At 44.4% G+C, this 23,565-nt stretch overlaps 1 protein-coding gene and 2 long non-coding RNA genes across 14 annotated transcripts in view; 2 read left to right on the top strand and 1 right to left on the bottom strand.

The window, feature by feature from the left end:
• ATG7 (autophagy related 7) overlaps window positions 1–23,565 on the bottom strand; it is a 244,616-nt gene that overhangs the window by 15,299 nt on the left and 205,752 nt on the right. The window lies entirely within an intron of this gene.
• On the top strand, window positions 9,261–10,999 carry LOC140609838 (uncharacterized). Its single transcript, XR_012011566.1, has 2 exons — window positions 9,261–10,585; window positions 10,736–10,999. It is a non-coding gene; the product is annotated as an uncharacterized lncRNA (long non-coding RNA).
• Window positions 16,107–23,565, top strand: part of LOC140609840 (uncharacterized) — a 35,569-nt gene continuing 28,110 nt past the window's right edge. The window contains exons 1-2 of the long non-coding RNA XR_012011568.1: window positions 16,107–16,895; window positions 21,937–22,023. This is a non-coding gene — a long non-coding RNA (uncharacterized lncRNA). The remainder of the gene's footprint in view (window positions 16,896–21,936; window positions 22,024–23,565) is intronic.

The following is a 23,565-nucleotide window of genomic DNA, read 5'->3' on the forward strand; positions in this document are numbered from 1 at the left end:
GAAAAGGTGCTGGACATCATTAATCATAAGGTAAAAGCAAATTGAAACAGCAATGAGATACCACCTCATAGCTGTTAGGATAATGATGTTCAAAAAGATAAGAGATTAAGTATCCTTGAGAGTGTGGAGAAAGGGAACCCTTACACACTGCTGGTGGAAATGCAAGCTGGTGCATCCACTATGGAGAACTGTGTGAAGACTCCTTTAAGAATTAAAAACATAGGGATCCCTGGGTGGCGCAGCGGTTTGGCGCCTGCCATTGGTCCAGGGCGTGATCCTGGAGACCGGGGATCGAATCCCACGTCGGGCTCCCGGTGCATGGAGCCTGCTTCTCCCTCTGCCTGTGTCTCTGCCTCTCTCTCTCTCTCTCTCTGTGTGACTATCATAAACAAATAAAAAATTAAAAAAAAAAAAGAATTAAAAACATAACTACTATTTGATGTAGCCATCCCACTCCTGGGTATATATCCAAAGGAAACGAAAACATGATATCAAAGAGATTGATGCACTCACCCCCATGCTCCCTGCAGCATTATTCACAATAGTCAAGCTACAGAAACAATCTGAATGTCTGTCACCAGATGAATGGATAAAGAAGATGTGGTATAGAAACACAATTGAATTATTATTCAGCCATGAGAAAGAAGGAAATCCTGGCATTTGTGACAGCATGGATGAACCCTGAGGGCATTATTCTAAATGAGGTAAGTTGGAGAAAGACAAATACTTTATGATACCTCTGATATGTAAAAAAAAAAAAAAAAAAAAAAGCCCAACTCATAAATAAGAGAGTAGAATGGTGGTTACCAGGGGCTGCGGGGTGAGGAAATGGTGGGAGGGAGGTGGTTTAAGGGTACAAACATGCAACCAGTAGATGAATGAGACCCAGAGATCTAATTCACAGCACAGTGATTAGAGTCAACAATGCTATATTACACACTTTAAGGCTAAGAGACTAGATCTTAATTTTCCCCACCATGAGAAAGAAGTAATTCTAACTTGGTAGAGGAGTTAGCCAACATTAAGGTGGTATCCTTATTGCCATATATCAAAGTATCAAATCAACATTGCACACCCTAAACTTACACAGTTGTATGTCTTGACAAAAATAAAAAATAAAAAGTAAAACAAAAAATATGGTTTCATTTGTATGGAGCCCTAAAAAATATAAGTGGGATCTATAATGACACAAAGCAGACCCTTGGTTGCCTGGGGCTGGGTGTGATTTGACTATGAAAGGCCCCAAGTAAATCTTTACCTTTTGGGGTGATAGAAATTGTCCCTATTTTGTGGTAGTAGTTATATAGGTATGTGTAAGGCTGCCAAAACTCATAGAAATGTACGCTTTTACATATATTTTATTACATGTGAATTACAATAAATAAGAAGTTTGATCTTTTAAAAATTCAGCAAAACGGCTAAAAAGGAGGAATTCACAAAATATAAATACATATTTATAAGTTTCAAAAAATATAATAGAGGAATACTGTCCTTTCCCAAATGGCAAAGGGCTGGCAATCCTAAAGGGGGACCCCATTTCTACCCTTTTAGTTCTGACACTGTTTCCCAGACATTTTATCTAGAAGTTGTGTTTCTGAGTCGCTTTAGGTGGAACAGAATCATCACAATCCAGCATTCCCTCGCTTCTTCAGCTAAATGGCATGCCTTCTCTCCCCCTGCATCCTACATGGGGCTCACCTTTAATCACCAAGCAACATCAAATCACTTGGCTCAAGAGCTAAGAGCTCTGCCTTTGAAGTTAGATTTCCTGGATGGTGTCCCTGCTCTGCCACTTGCTAGCTGTGTGACTTTGGGCAACTTGCTTAATCTCTCTGTGGTTGTTTTTCTCATCTGAAAAACAAAGCCAAACTGTATCTCCCGAATAGGGTTGTTGTAATAATTAAATGAAACACATGAGTAGGTGCTGTTATTTGAAATTATTGAGAATACAACTTTACAACCTGAAGAAAAAAAAATCCCTGTTCATATAATTAACATTTTTTATAAGATCTTGGAAGTTGTAGGTAATTGATCTCATACAATAGCCTAAATAAAGTTCTTCATGCTAAAAATAACATGAAGCGATTTCCTCTTTTCTGTTGTCCTTTCAGGATGAGGACATCTTAGATGATATTCCTTCACTCACTCACAGGCACAAGAATTATTAAGTGCTGATTCTGTGTCATATTCAAATAGGACTCAGAGAGGACAGATGACTTGCCCAGGGTCACACAGCCAGTAAACAGCAGAGCTAGGATTCAAACCCAGGTCTTTGTGGTTCCATGCCTTGTCTTCCCTTCTCCACTGCAGCTTCTGGCAAACAGGTCTATTTCGAGGCTCCATGTGGGAGTCTTACCAAGAGAACTATCCCCTGAAGGGCAGGCAGCTGTATGATAGCATCTTTGCTGGCCTTCCTGACGCAGCTGCAGGTCATGGCTGAGGGGCAGCATCACCCAACCCGTCCCCTAGGCTTTCTATTATCATTAATCCAAACACAGCCCCTGTGCTCTGTATGACACTGTGTTTCTAGGATTGCCAATACCTTACCTTAGGTTCCCATGACACTCAGGGATGTCAGCCAGCCCTAGTCTGCACTGTTTCTCCTAGCTAGGTGGGCCACAGAGGCCATCTGGAATCACACACCAGTACCTGCTGGCCCTCCCTCCACCATTCCTGGGCCCCTGCTATGTTCAGGGCTGCAGCTTGGCTCAGTGACATGGGGTATGAAGGAAACAGCACCGGCCCTGGGGTAAGGCTCCATCACATTTCAGCTCTATGATCTTAAGCAAGGTGACTTAATTTCTGAGACTCGATTTCTATCATCGACCTCTCAAAGGTCACCAAGGGTCAATAAAATAATGATTGGAAAGCACTAGCCCAGAACCTGGCACTGAGCATATCCCTAGGAAATGTTCAAGGAATCTGGTTCAACTGTGCTGAGGCTGCAGGAGCAGAGTAGAGTGGGGATTAAAAACACCTCTTGGCTACTGACTAAGGGCTTCATAGGGGAATTTGGTTTGTCTTATAACACCCCTCCTGCTACAGCCAGACCCTTGAGGGAAAATGGGCCTGAGTGGTCAGGAGGAAAAATAGAGTTCTTTATATGGAGGAGCATCCATCCATTTAACCATGCATCCACTCAACAAACATTTATGGAACACCCCTGTGCAGCAGGCACTATGCTAGGCGCTGGGTGCTCAGTAGCCATCAGGAAGGCCCCCACTCTTGCAGGTCCCTGTTTGTGTGAAGCCGACATTCTAGTGCAGGCAAACAAGAGACTAGCACAAAACCAGATCCAAGAAAATAGCTCCAAGACCTTTAAGCACCAAGAAGGAAAATAAACACAGAGTGAGAGGTGGAATAACAGAGGAACACTTACTTTAGACAAGGATTTTGAGTCGAGCCTCTTGGAGGTGACATTTAAGCTGAGATCTGAAAGATGGGAAGGAGCCAACCCATTAAAGGGCAGAGGGAGGGTGGCTAAGGATGGAGGAAACAGCAGGTGCAAGACCTACAGGCAGGAGGGGGTGTGGCGTGCTCCAGAGGGTGACAGCAGAGCACGTGGTTGGGAAAAGCCCCAGGCAGAGTCATGGGAAGTCTTCCATCACAGGGTCCATGGTGAAGAGTCTCGGTTTATTCTAAACCACTGAACTTACGCAAGAAGTGACATGATCATAGTACCAGGAGAAATGGAGTGCAGTGTGCATATCTGAAGTATATTTTGGAGGGATAATCAGCATATTCATAAACACCTAAGATCAGAATTGTAAAATGTCAGAGCTGGAGATGATCTTACATGTGTCAGGTTCAGCTCCCACTGTCACAGAGGGGGAAACTGAGGCCCAGAGACCCTTCTGGGCATGGCCTCAGTGAGGTCATAGGCAGAGCTAGGTCTAGAACCCTGAACTACCAGGGTGGTCCTGCGCTCTCCTAAGTCAGAGCCATGGGCTCCGGCTGGGTCCACGCCTGTGGAAACAGAGGTGAGAGGGTCCCCTCTCCATGGACTCCCCCTTTCGGAGTGTACTCACACAGAAGTTTACTCTGAAAACAAGGGCAGCGACCTCCACAGAACACAAACATCCTCCCTAGGTGTGCATGAAACTCGGCACTTTTCTTGGGAAAGGGAAGTTTTGACTTTCTTCCTCTGCAGTCCCAGGGAAGGTCCTGGGAAGGCACTGACCTATTCTGAAATCCAGGCTCCACGGGCAGGATGGAACAAAAGGAGTCCATGATGATGGTCACTGCTGATGGAACAGGGTGGGCACACTTCCTCGAGCCCACATGGGTAGGGCTAATTGGGCCAGCCAACGGCTTATGAGGAGATGGCTAGTCTTTAAAGACTAAGAGCAGTAAGAGCAGTCTTTAAAGACATTTCTTTTGCAACCTAATTTATCCCTAGTGAGCTATTTCAAATGCACTGGAAGGCTCTCAGTTCCTCTCCAGTCCTGCTCCAGTGGGCCCTAGGGCAGACCTTCCAAACTCCTCCTACTGGCTCGGCTGGCCTTGACCTACTCAGCAAAGAGGGGAAATCTCTCATCCCCACTGGCCAGTCTTGAGGCCTTGTCCCTCCTGACCCAAGAATGGAGGCCCAGCCCATGGCCAGGCATGGCGGCCAGGCTTGGCATTGGTTTGGCCAGGGGCTCTGCTCATCCCATATGGAACTGCTTTTTTCCCTCTGAAGACGTTAAACTTTGGGGCTCATTTTTTGTGGGCTCAGCAGAAATTCTTTGAAAAGGACTGATGTGATTTCACCATGAGAGTGAGTATACAAGATTACTAGGAGCCTTGGTCCAGGGGAGTTCCAAAGTACTCTGGGAGGCATGACAGAGCACATTCCATAGCTCTCCCAGGAGGCAAAGCCCAGCCTCATCCCAGGCTCCCCCAACCTCTGTGCCAAAGAGCCTGGGCCTGGAGATTTGAAAACTGATAGGGCCAAGCCCTCCTCAGAGAGAGCCCGGGTCTCCAATGCCATGTCTACCTGAAGAGTTGGGTCCTCCCACTGGGTTTTCAGCAATCATCTCAGTCTGGCCCAAGGGCTCCCAATAAAGGCCACTGTCCTGTCATCACCTCCCCAAATCTGCGAAAGAAGGCTCGCTCTGAATCTCCTCTTACACACATGCTCCTTTACCTGCTCTTGGAGGGGCTGATGCAGGAGACTTTCAGGGTGACAGAAGTTGGGGTTCTATGCTAGGGCCTTGGACATAGTGCTAGGTATCACTAGGGACACAAGGAGGACTGGGATGCCCCCTTCCCCCTGACCTGGCAGCCTGGAAGATCATGCACACCTTGGATAATACTAGCCAGGGTTTCTAATAGATGGGCCCAGGGGAATGTTCTGAGTCAGAGGATGCAGAGGGCTAGAAGCTAAGCTAAGCTAAGGCTCTGCATGGGATGTCTGGATCTAGAACCCAAAAGGATGGAACATTCCAGAAGGAATGCCACCATGGCTGAGAAGGAGGACTCCAAGCAAGGCAGCCAAGGAAGAAATCATTTGGCCCTTTACAGAAGGCTTCCTGGAGGAGGTGAATGAGGATGTGAACTCACACAGTGAGTGAGGATGTGAACTGGTAGCATAGATGGACAATACAGGGAAACAAAGGCACTAGGTAAGGAGGTTTAGGAAGAGGGCTGACGGCCAGCTAGAGTAGAGACCCTGTTAGGAAGTAAGGAAAGGAAAGGCAGGTTGGCTCAGGCCCCTGAGTGGCGGCGGAGAGGGACACTAGAAAGGTCCCAAGGTAGCCAGGTATGTGATGGCAGGCAGTGACTGGGTCTCTGTTCCCCAGGTGCTCAGCAACACAGGAGATGGAGCCAGGTGAGAATAGCTTCCTGCTGTGGGTTGAAGAACATCTTCTGAGAAGCAATAACCCATCAGACCTGGCTGGGTCATTCTGGGCTTTACCACAGGCCTGCTAACAAAGGGTGTGCAGCAGCTCCCTTAAAGGACAGCAAATAGGAAAGCACAGTGTCCAGGTCCTGCTTGGCAGCACGTAGCCACCCAGCATGAAGGACAGTCATTCAGGAAGGGCTCTTGAGGCCTTCCAATTCCTAGGCTTTGGGCAGAGGCCTTCTCCTCTGTGAGACAGTCCAACCCCCAGAGCAACACAGGGCCTCTGTTCCAAGACAAAATGCATGCTGAGGTGACACCAACCATGCCTTTCTTTACCTTGGCAATCTCATGCCCACACCTAAATATAGATGCTTGTGCAGAACATCTGCCTGCTGCCACAGAATCAGTGAAGTTTAACTTACAGCAGAAGGGCACAGTGTTAAGACTCTAGAAGCTTTTCGCTATGTGTTGTTAGAATCCCAAGTTCCTTTTTTGTTCAGACTGAACATCCTCAGCAGGTGAAGATGGGGGACAGCCATGCCAACTGGATAGAGACGCACAGCTTCTCACCGGGAGGGAGGAGAGGACATGGAGCCCCAAGGAACCCAGCCTGAGGCTTTCTTCTCTGGTCATTACTTTTCCAGCCCCAACTGCTCAGAAGTATTGAAATTCTTGAGTGGCTACACATTTCTGATGGTGGGAAACCTGAATCTTACTATACCCTACAAGTTTTTTTAAATTGTCATAACTTGGAAGAGCTTAAAAATTTAAGAACAGGAAAGAAGGGTAGTTCAATCTCTTCAAAAATACATTTTTAGTGGCGCTTGAGTGGCTCAGTCAAACATCTGTCTTCAGCTAAAAGTCATGATCTCTCAGGGTCCTGGGATCAAGTCTTGCATTGGGCTCCCTGTTCAGTGGGGAGTCTGCTTCTCCCTCTGCCCCTCCCCCTGCTCATGCTCTCTCTCAAATAAATAAAATCTTTTTTTTTTTTTAAGATTTTATTTATTTATTCATGAGAGACACACACACACAGAGGCAGAGACACAGGCAGAGGGAGAAGCAGGCTCCATGCAGGGAGCCCTAGGTGGGACTCGATCCCGGGTCTCCAGGATCACACCCTGGGCCAAAGGCAGGCGCTAAACCACTGAGCCACCCAGGGATCCCCAAATAAATAAAATCTTTAAGAAAATACATTAAAAAAAATCCACTTTAAAAACAATTCCGTGTTTCCCCGCTTCTAGTTTCTTTCGTTTTTTTCTCTTTTCTTAGTTTGTTGATAAACACCAGGCATTAAGTCCAGAAGGCTGCATTTTGGTTAACAAAGAATAAACCAATGACTGTGGCTTCAAAAACTCAAATCTTTAAAGAATCAGTTCTGTGTCTTCCTTCCTATCTCTTCTCAGGAAGAAGTTTCTAATGACAGTTTTCAGTCTTTTCAGAAGAGTTTCTGCTCCAATGTATTTACGTAATGAGTGACTCTTCACAGAACAGGGCTTTTCTCAGGGGTCCCAAACCACCCTGAGAAGGAGGTAAATGAAAGTTCACACTGGGAACAGCATCAAACCCAAGCAGAAGAATAACACAAAGCAAGCTCATGCATGGGCCTAGCTCTTTAAAATCACACTTAAAAATCACTTTATCTTCCTTAATAAATTATTGCAAGCTGAACTAGGAAAAAAGTCACTCCAGAGGAGGTTTACAATATAAATAACCGCTGAGAGATCATTTTCTTTGTTTTCGTTGGCATGGATCTTGCTGAGTTTAAATGCACATGCACCATGATGATGAAAGGATCCTGGAGAGTAGGGCTGGGGGACCACAGCCCAGTGTGGCCTCCAGAGAAAGAGACCACTCCAGGCAGATCATACCCCCAGGCAGCACTGGGGTGGTGGGGCTTGAGGTCAGTGACTCCAGTGCAGAGCCCTAAGCCCACACCCTCTCTCTCTGCTCTGCACAAGGCACCCCTTTAGGCTGTTCCTGTCTGGGGCCCCTTCTTCCAGCCCTCCCCTCTCAGGCTGGGGCCTGCTCCTCTTCTCCACCCTTCTGGGTAACTCTCCATCTTAGCACTTGGGTACCCAGCTTGAATGAGCCAATTCCAACACTGGGGGCTAGGAGATGGCATACAGACAAATGAATAAAACTCGGGGCCTCTGTCAGAGCCCCTTACTCTCTTAACAGCTCAGCTCGTTTTTCCTGCCTGTTGGGTACTGTGGTAAACACCACTCTTATGTTACCTAGATCCATCCTTAGCCCACAGGGACATGGTACGATTGCTAACTCTGGGAGAGAGGCCAGTGTTCTCAACTATCCATTCCATCTCCCTCTCTGTAACTCCAATTCATCTTTCCAGACCCAGCCCTCTGTTCTTCTCCTCTTTGGGTACCCAGCACAGGGCACCTCTGGTTTACCTGCTGCAGGTGATGTGCTCCAGACCTGGGGCTGCACCTGTTCTCTGTGCCTGCAACTCACATAGTGCTAGTAACTGCTCAATAAATCATAAACCATACATAAATCAGCAGGTCAGCCTCAGCGAATGCTTGTGGAATGAAGGAATAAAAGAACAAGGCACCCTGTGTAAATTCTCTTCTTACCATTTTGATTCTCAAGCACCTGAGGGCAAGACCACCCACTTGTGCCTGCAGGTTCGCACACTGCCTAGCACAGGAGGCTTAATGATGGACCCATCTGTCTGTAGGCACGACATGCAACCTTTCCATTTCTAAGTTTTAACAAGTTGTCGCTTTCTACATGATGATTCTGGGGGAAAATCAAGTAATTAGATTTGATAATTAATTTAAATTGATTGAATGTGACGCTAGCAAAGTGTTTGGAACAGTGCTTGGCACACAAAAGGCACTCAAATGTTAGGTACTATTATTACTATTATTAGTAGGCCTAGTTTTATCTATTTAGGAAGTTTCAAAATGCTCTGCTGTCACAGTGAAGTTTAGTGAAAGCTGACACACAGATTTGTAGACCATTTGACTATTTCTTGGGCTTAAGGATGATTACCAAAGGGTGATACTCTTGATGCCATCCAGAAAAGGCCTGAAGTGGGGCTGTGAGGAAGGTGCTTTGCCTCACCATGCAGATTGCACACATAGGCTTGAGAGGTAAATAAGTGTCAGCATGAAGTGAGAGTGAGGTCCCCTCCTGTCCTCATGTCTTCTCATCTCTCAGGCAGGACAGCAGGCCTAGTCCCCTCCACCTCCCCATACTCTTCCTTCTCGCTTCCCCTAGGACCCTATCGTTAGCTAGGGACTGTGCGCAGCCGCCTGTTCCCCCAGTGCCAGGCCCTGATAAGGACAAGTGGGTTTTAGGCTTGACTCTGTAGCCTAATAGTTGAGAGCACTGGACCGAGGGAGGTGAACCTGGCTCCACCTAACTCCACAGTCCTGTGGGGAGGGGACGCTCACCCGGACCACCACAGGGAGGAAGGCCGTCGTCATTTTGACGAATAAAACAAATGAGTTACTATTTATCACTAAAGAGAATTGGGGTAAATGGGGGTCACCTGATGGACAGCAGAGTCGGGAAGGCAGAGGAGGGAGCGCATTTTACAATGAGGTCCAGGTTGGGTACCGGTTGGAAATAATTTGATTTTTCTTACATTTCTGTTTTCAACTAAAGGAAATCATTACTTCCCAAATCAGCATCTGAGTTTCTCAGAAAACCAACCAAAGGAGTTCCAGAAGTACTTCTGGGCCAAGACATAACCCAGGTCGTTGTGGCTCCTTAAATTCAAAAGGTGGCACTTCCCTCAAAGTTGATATTAGCATGTTCAGCACATTGGCTGGCAATGCGCTCAACAGGAGGAGGTCCGCACACATACACCAGGAGCTGTTGTTGTGGAGAACATGTGGCTGCTCGCCCTGTGAGCTGCTCTGACAACCAGATTAATTGTTCAGAGAAGACAGTTTGTTGAGTCATGTCTGCGGAGGCGAGAAGGATGTTACAGTCCATCTGTGCTGGCCCTCTCCACATGGGTCATGCAGTCCTTAGGCCTGCCTCAAACCCAACCCCCCAGATCCCTCAGCCAGAGCTAGAGGCACGGCCACAGATGCCAATGCACACCTGCTCCACTGGTTTCAAATTGAAAAGGAGAGAGTATGAGAGAAGGCTGCAGGCTCCTCCTCTCTTGTCAGTCACTGTGAGGGTAAGAACAGGGCAAAGAGCAGGGAGAGAGCCAGTGCCCGAAGGTGACAATGTCACAGAGCTACCTCTGTCCCAGTATCCTCAAAGGGAAATACAAACTCCTTACCCAGGCGGGCTTTTGAGTGTCCCAGAACATGACCCTCAGGATCTTAATTCCTAATCCTTCCTTCCTCCCCCATCATGTGCCCTCTTGTCTAGCTATGCTGGATGTACTGTCACCTGGATGTACCATTCCCTGCTTTCAAGGCAGTATTTTTCTCACCAAAATGTCCCCCAGGCAGGCCCACTTTTTGCAATTCTATCTGTTTTGCAGAAAGCCCTCTTCTACCTCCCTTGTCCCCACTGACAGTCTGACTGCTTGTGTAGTTATGGGAGTTCAACAACATTCTATTTATGACTTATGTCCTTCAATTGTGACCTCATTCTTGTAATGTTGCTTTTAACTTTTGTTGAAAAGAAATAACAGATCTGAAATGGAGTCACTTGTGCTAAGCCTCACATCAGCAAACCAAGACTTAATACCCAACCTAAGTGCAGTTACAACCTCCCCCCAAATGTGACCTTTAACCAGTCAACTTGGAAATTCCTGGTCAGCACAAGGAGGTAATCTGCTGATAGACCCCTTTCGTTCCCCTGAAGAGGGCATCCTTGCCTAAAACAATGCATCCTTTGCTAATAATTTCCTTTTTGTATGTTTCCTCTCTGCCTTTAAAAAACTTTTCCTTTTCTGCAATTCTTTTTTTTTTTTTTAAGATTTTATTTATTCATGAGAGATACAGAGAGAGAGAGAAGCAGAGACACAGGCAGAGGGAGAAGCAGGCTCCATGCAGGGAGCCCAACGCGGGCTCAATTCTGAGACTCCAGGATCACACCCTGGGCCGAAGGCAGGTGTTAAACCGCTGAGCCACCCAGGGATCCCCCTTTTCTGCAATTCAATATAGCTCCTTTCTATTGCTAGATGAAAGGCTGCCTGATTCATAAATCACTCAATAAAGCTAATTAGATCTTGAAAATATACTCAGTTGAATTTCTGTTATTTAACATTTTCTATGTGTACTTTGTATCGTCCCTCCTACTGGACTTGATGTTACACTATGATGTAAAAGACAAACCTTCTGTAGTCTTCTCAAGGTCTCTGATGGTGAATGGCACAGAGGAGGTACATGGCTATCTGACTCACTAAATATTAGTGATAATAAATGACTGACTCTAAGCTCCCTGAAGGCAGGAGAGATGACTTATACTTCTGTAAGGTACGTGCCATTGAAACTTTGATATACCTGGACACATCAGCAGGGGCTGGCACTTGCTGATTTAACAATAGCAGCTCAATAGATACTGGTTGAATGAAGTCAACATTCTTGTGGGCTGAAAATAGGGTTCAGTATAGACAATCTTGTCTTGTGAAATTAGAATGGTAAACAGAGCCTTACTTCATTAATGTGTTGGTTTTCTTTGCTGCATATATTGTATTTCCATAGTCCCCAAGATGAGAAGGTGATAGCAAGCCCACAACTGAAGTAGAAATGAACTCATGGGTGACCCTCAAGTGAAGGGCAAAGTGGGGAAGATATAATGCTTCAAGCCAAAAGGCAAGGAAACAGGATATATGCCAAATCATTTCCCTGTTGCATTTCTGCATAGGTAAGGGTGAAAAATCCTAAAGCTGGAAGGCAGTGTACTGTTTCCAGTGCAGTTGGAAGTCCTTTCTAGGATATAAGTCTCTCAAACTTTGATATGTTTGCTTCCTAAGTAAACTCCGTGGGGTCCTACACTATAACAATTGTGCCTGTGTTCCTTCCCACTCAATCCTTATACACACTGATAATGGTTGTAAGGCATCTGCATAACATGAAAAATAATCCAATGTCAGTGATATCCAGGATTTCCCAAGAATACAAATTCTTAATTACAGGAGATAGTAAGAGACAGGTAGAGGAGAATGACAGTATCTCAGGAATGCAAAGATAGCTCAGCATTTTAAAAAATCTAGTATGTTAGTATATCATACTCCTCATTTTTAGGAAAAATTTAAACATCTTAATAGATCAAGAAAAGTTAACATTCACTCACAATTTTAGCAAAATGGCAAATCTGTAACAAAAGGAAGCTTTCTTAATCTAATAAAACCTATAGTGGATATCATGAAAATGGTAAAACTTTAGAAGCATTCTCAGTAAAGTCAGGAACAATTCAAGGAATCTGCTATTAGTGCTTTGATTTAACATTATTTTGGCAGCCTTAGCCAATGAAATAAAAGAAGAAAAAGCAATGAGGTATACAAAATGGAAAAGAAGAGCCTAAACTACTGTTAGTTGAAAAAGATTTGACATTCTATGTCGAAAATCTAAAAAGATTTGCAGGGGACCCTGACTGGCTCAGTCAGTAGAGTGTGCAACTCTTGATCGTGGGGTTTTGAGTTTGAGCCCCACAAAGGGTATAGAGATGACTTTTAAAAAATCCTTTAAAAATAATAAGAGGCAAATAAAAAATAAACGGATTTTCAGACAAACCGTGAAAACTAATGAGATAGGTCAACAATGTTGGACATATAAGCAATGTACAACAACCAATGGTTTTGCCATATATGGATAATAACCAATTTGAAAAATGTAATGGAGGAAATCAGAGACATTACTAACAATCTCACTGTTTGTAAGTTGGTAATTTAAAAACAAAAGACAAAATTCTACTATTAGTGAAGGTTATGGTCCAAGGTCACAGAATCTCACACTCTGCCTGTGAATTTGGAAAAACGATCAGCAATAATCACATCTGTATCGGCAAGCATTTTATGGTTTACTGAGTATGATATTTATTGTGCACAGTAAGAAATATATTGATAAAAGAAAGAAGAGCTGAGTGGCTGCCAGCAGGTATGCATTTCTTTTTAGGGTGATGAAAATGTTCTAAAATTGAGTGCTAAAAAAAAAAAAAAGAAAAAAATAAAATTGCTGCACAACTCTTTGAAAATACTAAAAACTGTTAAATTATACACTTTTAGTGGGCAAATTGTATAATATATGAATTACATCTCAGTAAAGTTGTTACCAAAAAACAATAAACAAACAAAAAGACAAAACAATAATTTCTCCAGGCAAACACATCTTAGAGTTGACAGTAAAGTGACACCTGGTTGGTAAATTTTTCCTAAAAGATATAAAGTCTTTTAAAAATTTTCTACTTTAACCTCATAAGCATCTTTGGAAATACTGTTAGCTCCCTTTGGGCTTTATTTTGTAGTTGGAGAAATTGAAATGCAGAGCCTAGCTCGGTCTGAGAAAGCTTCATGGAGAAAGGAAACTTTTTTTTTTTAAGATTTTTTTTTTTTAAGATTTTATTTAATATACATGAGACACACAGAGGCAGAGACAGACAGAGGGAGAAGCAGGCTCCATGCAGGGAACCTGATGCGGGACTTGATCCCAGGACCACGGGATCACGACCTGAACCAAAGGCAGATGCTCAACCACTGAGCCACTCAGGTGCCTCAAGAAAGGGAAACTTGAATAGAATCTTGCTTGCCCTAGAAAGTTTTGGGGCATCTAAAGAAAATAGTTCTGGAGGATAAAAGTTGACAGCTTTATTAAAGAAGGAAAAATGTGAATGAGACGATTAAACTAGAAACTCCCTGAAGGCAAGAAATCTCTTTCATCTGTGCCCTTAGTACCAAGTCTGAGTCTCAGGCAAAGGAAGGGTTTAGAAAATATTTCTTTAATATATAAATGAATGGATAAACACCACCAAAAAAGAAATAACATATTTTGGTCTTTGTGACTCCTGGCTACAGCTCCTAAAACTTTTGGAATTTCCTGGGTAACAAGAGCACCTTTTCTTCTAATGAGGTGAGTCTTGGTGGGTTCCTAGATGGCTTTAGGAAGGGGGGCTGGTTCCCAGAAAGACCAACCCATGTTAGAAACTTGGAACTTTCAACCCCATCTGCCATCCTTGTGGGAGGGGAGAGGAGCTGGAGATTTAGAATAATCAATCATGGGCAGCCCAGGTGGCTCAGTGGTTTAGGTTTAGTGCTGCCTTCAGCGTCGGGATTGAGTCCCACGTCGGGCTCCCTGCATGGAGCCTGCTTCTCCCTCAGCCTGTGTCTCTGCCTCTCTCTCTGTGTCTCTCATGAATAAATAAATAAAATCTTAAAAAAAAAAAGAATAATCAGTCATGCCTACATGACAAATCCTTCATAAAAATCCCCTTAAGTATGAGGTTTGGAGAACTTCGGGGTTGAACCCATGGAGGTGCTGGGAAGGTGGCATGTTCCCAGAGGACATGGAAGCTCCACACTTCTTCCCTTGTACCTTGCTCTGTGGTATCTCTTCCATCTGGCTGTTTCTTAGTACTTTTTCTTTCTTTTTTTTTTTTTTTAAAGATTTTATTTATTTTAGAAAGAGAGAGAGAGAATGTGAGTAGGGGAAAGGGGAGGGGGCAGATGGAGATGCAGAGAATCCCAAGCAGCTTGGAGCACAACGTGGGACTGTGGATCCCACAAACCTGAGATCACGATTGGGCCGCAACCAAGAGTCCCAGGTTCAACCAACTGGGCCACCCAGGTGCCCTCTGAGTTCTGCCTTTTTATAATAAACCAGTAACTGGTAAGTAAACTGTTTTCCTGAGTTCTGTGAGCTGCTTTAGTAAATCACTGAATCTGGGGACTGGGTCATGGGAATCCCTGATTTGTAAGCCAAATCAGACATAGGTTGTGTGTAACTATTTTCAAGTGGCATCTTAAGTTGGGGTGGGGGGCTGGAGGGGCAGTCCTGTGAGACTGAGCCGTTAACCTGTGGGATATGACACCACCTCCAGAATCAGACTGACTTGCAGGGCAAGTAGACGGTGTCTGCAGAGAACTGGAAAACAGCTCGGTGTGGACGTCTACAAATTTGGAGGACAGAGACATTCTGAGTCGGAACAGTTTTTTCTTTCAATGAGTCTCGTCAACTAGCACAGTAACGCTGCAGATCCTCAGAATTATCCTGTGAGAGGTGAATCCTATTTCATGTGAAAGGAGATAAAAGCTACAAAGTTTCTCAGTCCCTGGTCCTCTGCTTCAAAATAAGTCTATAATTAGATTTTCCTACTGGATGCATAAAAGATGTTCAATTAACAAACAAGTGAGTACCTATCAAATACTAGGGCAAGGCAGCAAAAATCCCACCGGGGATTTATGGCAAATCTCTTTTGTGTGAAGTCAATCACTCAGAGCAAAGAGGAGGGGTTCTTTTTTCTGTTCCTCAGGAAATAGCTAATGTGAACATGATTTGAACAGACAGAGGAATAAATGTCCCTTAAGTTCCATCCTAAATCCTGAAGCAGCTGAGGACAACACAGAATATGTGGGTTTGTTGCTCTGTCGTTTTCAGCATTTGCTCCCTGATAAACAGTTGTGTTCTTAATGATGTCTAGAGTACAGACCCTTACCTGGAAGATGACAGGATAATGTGGGTGGTGGTGGTGGCTGCTATAGACTCAGAATGCATGGTATTTATTAGTAGTGTTAAAAACAGACTGTATGTTCTTTACTAGAATTCTTCTGCTTTTCTCAGAAACATGCAGCAGCTGCCACCATTTAATGTGACACTTTTCTGTTTCTCTAACATGCCACAGTCAAGGAGACCCTAACCCCATTTTTCAGCTCTCCAATGCACATTTACCCCATGGTGCCAACAGTGGAATGGGCTGCTCTGTCAGAGGCTGGAGGGAAATGCTGGCTTCATTTTATGCTCTTCATCTTAGGTTAACCCAGGGGAGCTGGTTAACTGGGCCAGTCTGCTAACTTGGGGGAGCCTGCCAGGCAATCAGGGGTCGGGCACCCAGAACAGTGGAGAGGTGTGGGGCTCCTTTTGATGGAATCATGCATGTGAGAAAAACAGAATATTTCAAACTGCTTTTGAACCAGACTTTTTACAAACTGTTGCCTGTTTTGGCCTGGGGCTGCATACTTGAAATGATAAAAGCAGTTCTTTCAACTCATTGTTAAATCACAGAATTCCCACAGCTAGTGTCAACATGCAGGGCCTATGCCTGCAGAAAACAAAGGGGTGGGGGTTTGCGCAGAGGTGGGGTGGGGGGCACAAGGTGTTCCAGTTAGAACGAGACAAATGAAAATAGAAGATTTTGTGTCCCACCAAGGCTTCCTTCTCTATCCCTTGCCATGGGTTTGGTTGAATTTTCCCCTTCTTGTCTGGTTTTTCCATGTTAGCTGGATTTAGCAACTGTTGTTTTGGCTGTAATCAGAGATCGAGAATGGTATAATTATTCTAACATCACAAGGTGCAGTTTCATTTCCAGAGCTGACATTTAAAAACCTTTGCCAATATTACCAGAGCACTTCCTTTAGAGTATGTGAAAGGAAATCGGTACCAGGGCGATGCAGTAAATCAGGTTTCACCGAAGCCCTGCCCTCCCAAAGGCAAATCAACATTTAAGGCTCCCAGAGGAATGGCAAAGCAGATTTCCCCATTACGCTAAATCAAACACTGCAGAGTACTTCACCTCTGCCCAAAGGTAGGTTGGGAAACAGTCTTGCATATGGTACAAATTAGAAAGCATCCTCCCCCTTATTCTCTCTAGGCCTGGAGACAAGCTAGATGGATTTGCCTTGCATGCAATGGGTCACCAGGATAGAGGGTAAAATCATTGTAGGGTAAGAGTTTTAGGAAGATTATTTTAACAGAATTGGACAACTCCTCCTCCCATCATCCCTCCACCAAAGAATGAAGAAGGATGGGTACTAATTGTAGTTTATAAGCCAAACATTTACAAACCATTTATAAAACCATCATCAGAATTTCTGGTTGATCCTTACAGCCTGGGGATGTTCTCAGAAAGGACCTGAGATGGGTGTTACAAGAATCAGAGAAAGCATTTCCTATATGACACAAAATGACATCATCAACAATTCCAGGTATTTTACAAAGTATGATCATACAATTTCATTAGCCCTTCTGAAAAAGCACTAAGAGGTCTCAGTGTGTCCATTTTACAGGTGGGGAAACAAGGCAGAAATAGGAAAAGCAAGTGGTTTGAGGTCATATGGCTGGTGGGTGGCCGGCTGGCATTTCACCTCCACCGTTTGATTCTAGATCCAGAGCTGTCCATTAATTTGTGAAAAGATTTGTCCATTAATTTGTCAAAGATTTGTGAAATCTTTGAAACATGAATCAAAACAGTGCAGGTGATCAATGCCTGCCTACATCTCCTGGCAGCCCTGCCCCTGACTAACGTGGGTTGTGCTTGAACACAGGCATGTCAGACTCAGAGTAGAGGACACACAGCGAGCATTCAATAGATTAGTCTGAAGGTTGAGGTTTGTTTGAATTCATTATTCACGGTCACATGGAATTGCCCAGTAAACACTTTTAAAAAGTTGGGTGGGCCATTTTGATAGAATTTAATCTAAATTCCTTGAACACCATGTCTGTTACCTTGGGGAATGACTGCCCCTGTTCCGAGCCCCTCCCAGCCCTGTAAAGACACTCATAGGAGAGGTGTGTCATGGCCTTGCCCATCCCCTGCTGATTCAGTTGGCCAACCTGCAGAGCTGTGAACTCTGTGAGGTTCATTGTTCCTCTTTGAGTACCAAGTTCTGAGCTTATTTAGGAATTCCCCAGTGTCTCCTAGCACAGGAACTGTGTATGTAGCCAGCACACAAAAGGATGGTAGGCTCCAAAAATACTCGACTCTTGGTTTCAGGAAGTCAGGGTTCCCTGACATTCCACCAAAGATAAGTGCTAGTCTCTGCTGTAGCTTAACCCTTCCATTGGAAAGTTTTCAAGCAGAAGATAAGCAGATAAAAGGAAGGTGAATGGGTTTAGGAGGCATAAAAATCTCCTCCTCCCAAGAATAACTGCTGAGTTAAGAGCTCCTGCTATGGGGATGGACCCCTCTGAAGTGGAACTCTGGCTCAACCACTATTAGCTAATTACCTGGGGGCAAGTCACATAAGCTCTCAGCCCCTCAAGTGTCCCTTTTATTTTTTTAAATTTTTAAAAAATTTTATTTATTTATGATAGTCACACACAGAGAGAGAGAGAGAGGCAGAGACACAGGCAGAGGGAGAAGCAGGCTCCATGCACCAGGAGCCAGACGTGGGACTCGAGCCCAGGTCTCCAGGATCGTGCCCTGGGCCAAAGGCAGGCGCTAAACCGCTGCACCACCCAGGGATCCCCAAGTGTCCCTTTTAAAACAATGAGAGTAACAATGGTAGCTATCTCACGCAGTTGTGGTGAAGACCAAGGACATAAAGGGCCACTTGACACACAAAGGTTTTTTTTTTTTTTAATATTTTATTTATTTATTCATAGAGACACACACAGAGAGAGAGAGAGAGAGAGAGAGAGAGAGAGAGAGAGAGGCAGAGACACAGGCAGAGGGAGAAGCAGGCTCCATGCAGGGAGCCTGACATGGGACTTGATCCCGGGTCTCCAGGATCACACCCTGGGTTGCAGGCAGCGTTAAACCGCTGCGCTACCGGAGGTGCCCGACACACAGCTGTTACTACTCTGTTACTGTTGTCATCAGAAACCAATCTAGAGTCATTAAATGCATGGATAATTCCCCACAAAGCTTCCTGGAATGGCCATGCAAAGTTGATCCTCTGGCAGGCTCTGGCAAGGGATTAGAAAGAAGAGACTGGGTGCAGAGTCTTGTGTTAGAAGGTCTTCAATGTCCCGTATGTAGCTTGCTCCTGCCTGCTGTCCTACTATTCTGCGTGCCTTTCTTCTCATCTAGAATGTGTGACTATTCTTCTCCCTGACAGCACGTCCATAATCTCGGAGACTGAGTCGCCACCTCTGTGACGCTGTTCTCAGCCACCCTTTCCCAAGCTGGTGTCAATTAGAATCCTGATTTCCATTAGACCTTTGTCAGCACATGGTGTGCACAGTGGCATTCTTGTCCAGTCCATCCAGCTGTTTCACATGGTCCTGGCCTCTCCACCTCATCCTTACTAATGGCAACTCATTTCTGTGTAGTGCTTTACAGATCCCTAATATGCTATACCTATTAACTCACGATCGATGGTGTGTTTGGTGTGTTGGGGCTATCCCTCCAACACCTCTGTTAGACAGTTTTGCCATCATCCCCATGTTACAGAACAGGCAACTGGGAATCTGACAATCCACAGCTGTCCGCTCCACTATTCTTCCCCTCAAATCCCCACGTGTGGCCTGGAACAACAGCTCCTTTGAGTTATGGAGTCTTCATGCTAGGAAATGCTCCAGTGTTTGCAGAGTGTTGGCCCCCTGGAGAGGATTCACAACCAACTGTTCCTTGTTCTCAGGGGTGAATGAGATGTGAGGCATTGGAAGGTGAGGGATCCTAATGAATACTGAATTTTTAAGAGGGAAAAGCTACATCCCAAACACACTTCTGGTTACTGATAAGCCAAAGCTTGGATCCACGATGGTTTCCAGAATCAAGCTTGTCAGGTCACTGAAATTTCTACTGTGAGGCAAGAGGACAGCCTCAGAGGTGCAGAGTCTGTGCTGAGGTCCTACTTTCAATATATGCTTGTTATTCATTTGGGGCCATTTCTTTCACTGGGCTATGAGCTCTTCCAGGGTAGGGACATAACTTCCTCACATCTATTTCCCCAGTCCATCTGGTATGGTACCTGACACAGCAGCCACTAGTAGTAGCCATAAAGGCTACTGTTTAGCAGGTACTTACTGCTGAACTATAGGCCAAAACCCTTACAGGCATTCTATCTCTAATCCTTAAAATATTCTTGAGACATTGAACATCTGATTCTGTGGGACCCAGGAAATCTAACAAAAATCCCCTACCCCTGGACAAGCAGAGCAGGACTAACTCCATTTTGTGCTACACCCGCCATCTCATGTAAAACCCCCCACACGACACCTGCCTGTTGTTTAAGGCACTCCCTCACCCTAGTTTAGCTATTAAGCACACCCTTATCAGAAACTAGCACACATAGGAATGCGGGACCTCTGACCTTTAACCGCCAACGAATGAAAACCCCTCTTTTGCCCGCCAAACCTGCGCGCCAATTCTAACCAGAATAATAGGCTAGTTCAAATGGTCACTATAGGGTGAATCGTGATTCAATTGGCCACCTGCGTGTGGACCGACATGACTGTGCAACTTTCTACGTATGTTACAATCTCATTGGCCATGGACCCCTATAACACTACTATGCTTCTTAGTCTCGGGGTCCAAGTCCCTGCTCTGCTGCATGGAGTATACTTGGACCCAAGTTCGAGCTTGTAAACAAACCCTCACGTATTTGCATCAGCGTCGGCTCCTTGGTGGTTTCTTGGATTCGCAATCTTGGGCACAACAATTCTTGGTTTCAGCTCAGGTCATAATATCATGGTCATGAGATCCAGCCCCGCCTGCTAGAGATTCTCCTCCTCTCTCTCCCTCTCCTTCTGTCCCTCCCCCTCACCTCCCCCACCACCTGCAGGTGCTCTCTCTAAAAAGTAATTTAAAAAAAAATGTCCTCATGAGGGAAGGTGGATGTATCATCTCCACTTGTTTACTGAATGAATAAACAAAAGGAAGACAGTGGATTTCAGACATGCTAGTTCTCTACTAGCATACTGGCAGAGAAGGAATTTTATCCAGGGGTGCCCCTGTCATGGTAAAGCAGCATGCTTAGTAGAAAAGTATGGTGGGGGGGGGGGGCATCTCGCTGAAGTGGGTTCAAATCTCAGCTCTGTCCCTTCTCAGCTGTGTGACTCTGGCTAAGTTTACTGAATTTGGTGAGCCTCAGCTTCCTGGTCTTACAAGATTTTTTTTTTTAATAAGGTCTTATGAGATTCTTATGAAAGTTAAATGAGTTTGTGTGCAAAATCTCAAGCACAGAGCTGCCATTTGGGTAGCTGGCAGGCTCCCTACTCCCATAGTCACTGCAAGACCAGCACAGCCTCAATGTGTACGTACATACGAATGTGGTCTCCAAACTATATACATTTTAAAATGCCAATAAAAAGTATCATTATTTGAAAGTGGGGAGAGAAACAAAAAATGTTTAAGGTTATATGAAAACTCTCACCAACTAACTTTACTGACAGCAAATAATACTGTGAGCACGAATGTAAGACAACTTGTATGCAGTGTATCCCTCAGCACTGAGAAAGAGGTTTGGCTGCAATCATCAGAACAAAATCTGAATAAGATTCACTAACCAGATCTATTCCACCAAGGAAGCACAGGGTCTTAAATAATTATCCTCATCTATTTATTTCTTCATCATTAAAATGAGGATTGTTTGTAAAACATGTCTAATTACATTCTACTTTTTTTTTTTTATTTTTTTACATTCTACTTTAAAACCAAATCTATCCACTGCCAAGGGTTAATCTGTACCTCATACCTCAACTCAGCAGGGAAAGTCCTGTACGATATGGCTTCTGTCTATATGGGAAGCTTTATCTTCCACGTCTTTGCTCATGTGAATGATTTGCTCTGGCCAAACTGATCACCTCACTGACCCAAACCAGCCATCTATGTCCTCCTCCTGCCTCTCTTGTGATACTCTGACTACTCAGGTCTCAGACATTGGGAGACCAGTGTCATGGTGTTGAGTGTCTCTGCCTGTCTATATGTCTTATCCCAACCAGATTAGAAGTTCCTGGAGATCAGGGATCAAATCTTAGATGTGTTTTCTCCATGGGAATATTTACGTGCTTTGCTTTGATGGGTATGAGGCTTCGTCAGACTATTCTGGTACATTTAGAAGAACTCTGAACGCAAGTGTTTTCACCTTTGGTGCACATCAAAATTGCTTTTATTTTTCCAAAATCCGTATGTCAGGTACCCAGACTTGGGGTTCTCTTATGTTACATCCAAGGTAAGGTCTATGCATCTTTATTTTTTAAATAAAATATATTTTATATATATATATATATGAAGTTAGCAATTACTGCTAGCTATCCCCAAAAGGACATACAGACTTTCTTACAGCCCCATTCTCTCCTAAGGTGTGGTAGAAAGCCTGCTGATTTTGATACAGGTGCCATCTGTGCCACTATACTCTGGACCTCTCTGAATCTCTTCATCTGTAAAATGTGAGTATCACTTGCTTCACAGGTTTGTTGTGAAGATCAAAAGACACAGAGCAAGTTAAAGCATTTTGTAAACTGTAAAATACAAAATGGTACTTCTGCTATTGCTACTGATTATAATTAGACTGGATGGGCAATGTGAGATGGAAGCAAAGATAGTGGGAGCCTGAGGTTCCCCAAGAGTACAAGATACTTCTCTTTGGTATTCACCTTGCCTCTATGCATTCCTTCAATTTATATCTGAGGTTCTTGGCAGGGCTTGGGCCCCTATCGTTCTCAGGCAAAAGCATCATTCCCTTTGCCCTGGCCATTCCCCATGACACTGCCTGCTGTGGTAATAATTAGGAATGACTTCTTTATGTTTGAGCTACCTACACGACAGCCTCAAGAGGCAAGAACCTCTCTCACTAGCAACAGTGTGGGGGCATTCGGAGGCCAGGAAAAAAATATCTGGCAACCAAATCTTCGCTCAGCCTTGAGTGGAAACAGAGATATACCCCACTCCAACACTTTCCTACACATTTGCTGGCCCAATCCCACAGCTTTGGAAAACACTTGCAGGTAACCTAGCAAGGCTTCAACTTCACAAGTGAAACAGTTAGATGGTTATAAGATCTAGGCCTAGGGATCCCTGGGTGGCTCAGTGGTTTAGCGCCTGTCTTTGGCCCAGGGTGCGATCCTGGGACGCCAGGATCGAGTCCCACGTCGGGCTCCTGGCATGGAGCCTGTCTCTCCCTCTACCTGTGTCTTTGCCTCTCTCTCTCTGTCTATCACAAATAAATAAAATATTAAAGAAAAAAAGATCTAGGCCTAAAATATGGACAAAGATGTGAATCAAGATAACTGTGGCTGTTTCTCGTAAGGCATGTAGTTTAGATAACCAAATACTGGTTTTATCTCCACAGTTTATTTATTGGTTGATGAAGACCATAGGAGAGGGTATTTGAAACTGGAACACTCCACACCAATGGTAACTGCAGTGAGAATAGCAGGACAGAGTGTTCAGGAGCATGCACTCCATAGCCAGACTGCCTTAACTTGAATCCTGGGTCTGCCATTCACTAACTGTAAGCTCAGGCCAGTCACTCCACCGCTTTCTGCCTCAGTTTCCTCATCTGCAAAGTGAGGAAGATAACTAAACCTACCCACATCATAGAGCTGTGAGGATTAAACGAGCATGTAAAGTTGGTTATGACAAACAAAACTGAGGATTATAATTGCACCTGGGTTCCTTATAGGACACAAGATGGTTATGCGATTTTTGTTGCATTAGTATCAGGAAATTCATTGCTGGAAAGACAGAACTTTCCTTCTCCCCTTCTTCCTTCTTCTTTCCTTCTCCGCCTCCCTTCTTCCTCCCTCAGTCAGAGCTTCACAGGTTACAGTGTTTTCAAACAATAACAGCACACGGGTCCAGAGGATTTACACTCTGGGAAATCTGACAAGTTGGAGTTTCAACATTAAAATTTTGGATTAAAAAAGGTTTGAGGCTCAATAAGGGATAGCTCTGTACTCTGTGTTTATTCACATAGAGTTTTTTTTTTT

This window comes from Canis lupus, chromosome 19, assembly GCF_048164855.1.
Source record: "Canis lupus baileyi chromosome 19, mCanLup2.hap1, whole genome shotgun sequence".
NCBI classification, from domain to species: domain Eukaryota; kingdom Metazoa; phylum Chordata; class Mammalia; order Carnivora; family Canidae; genus Canis; species Canis lupus.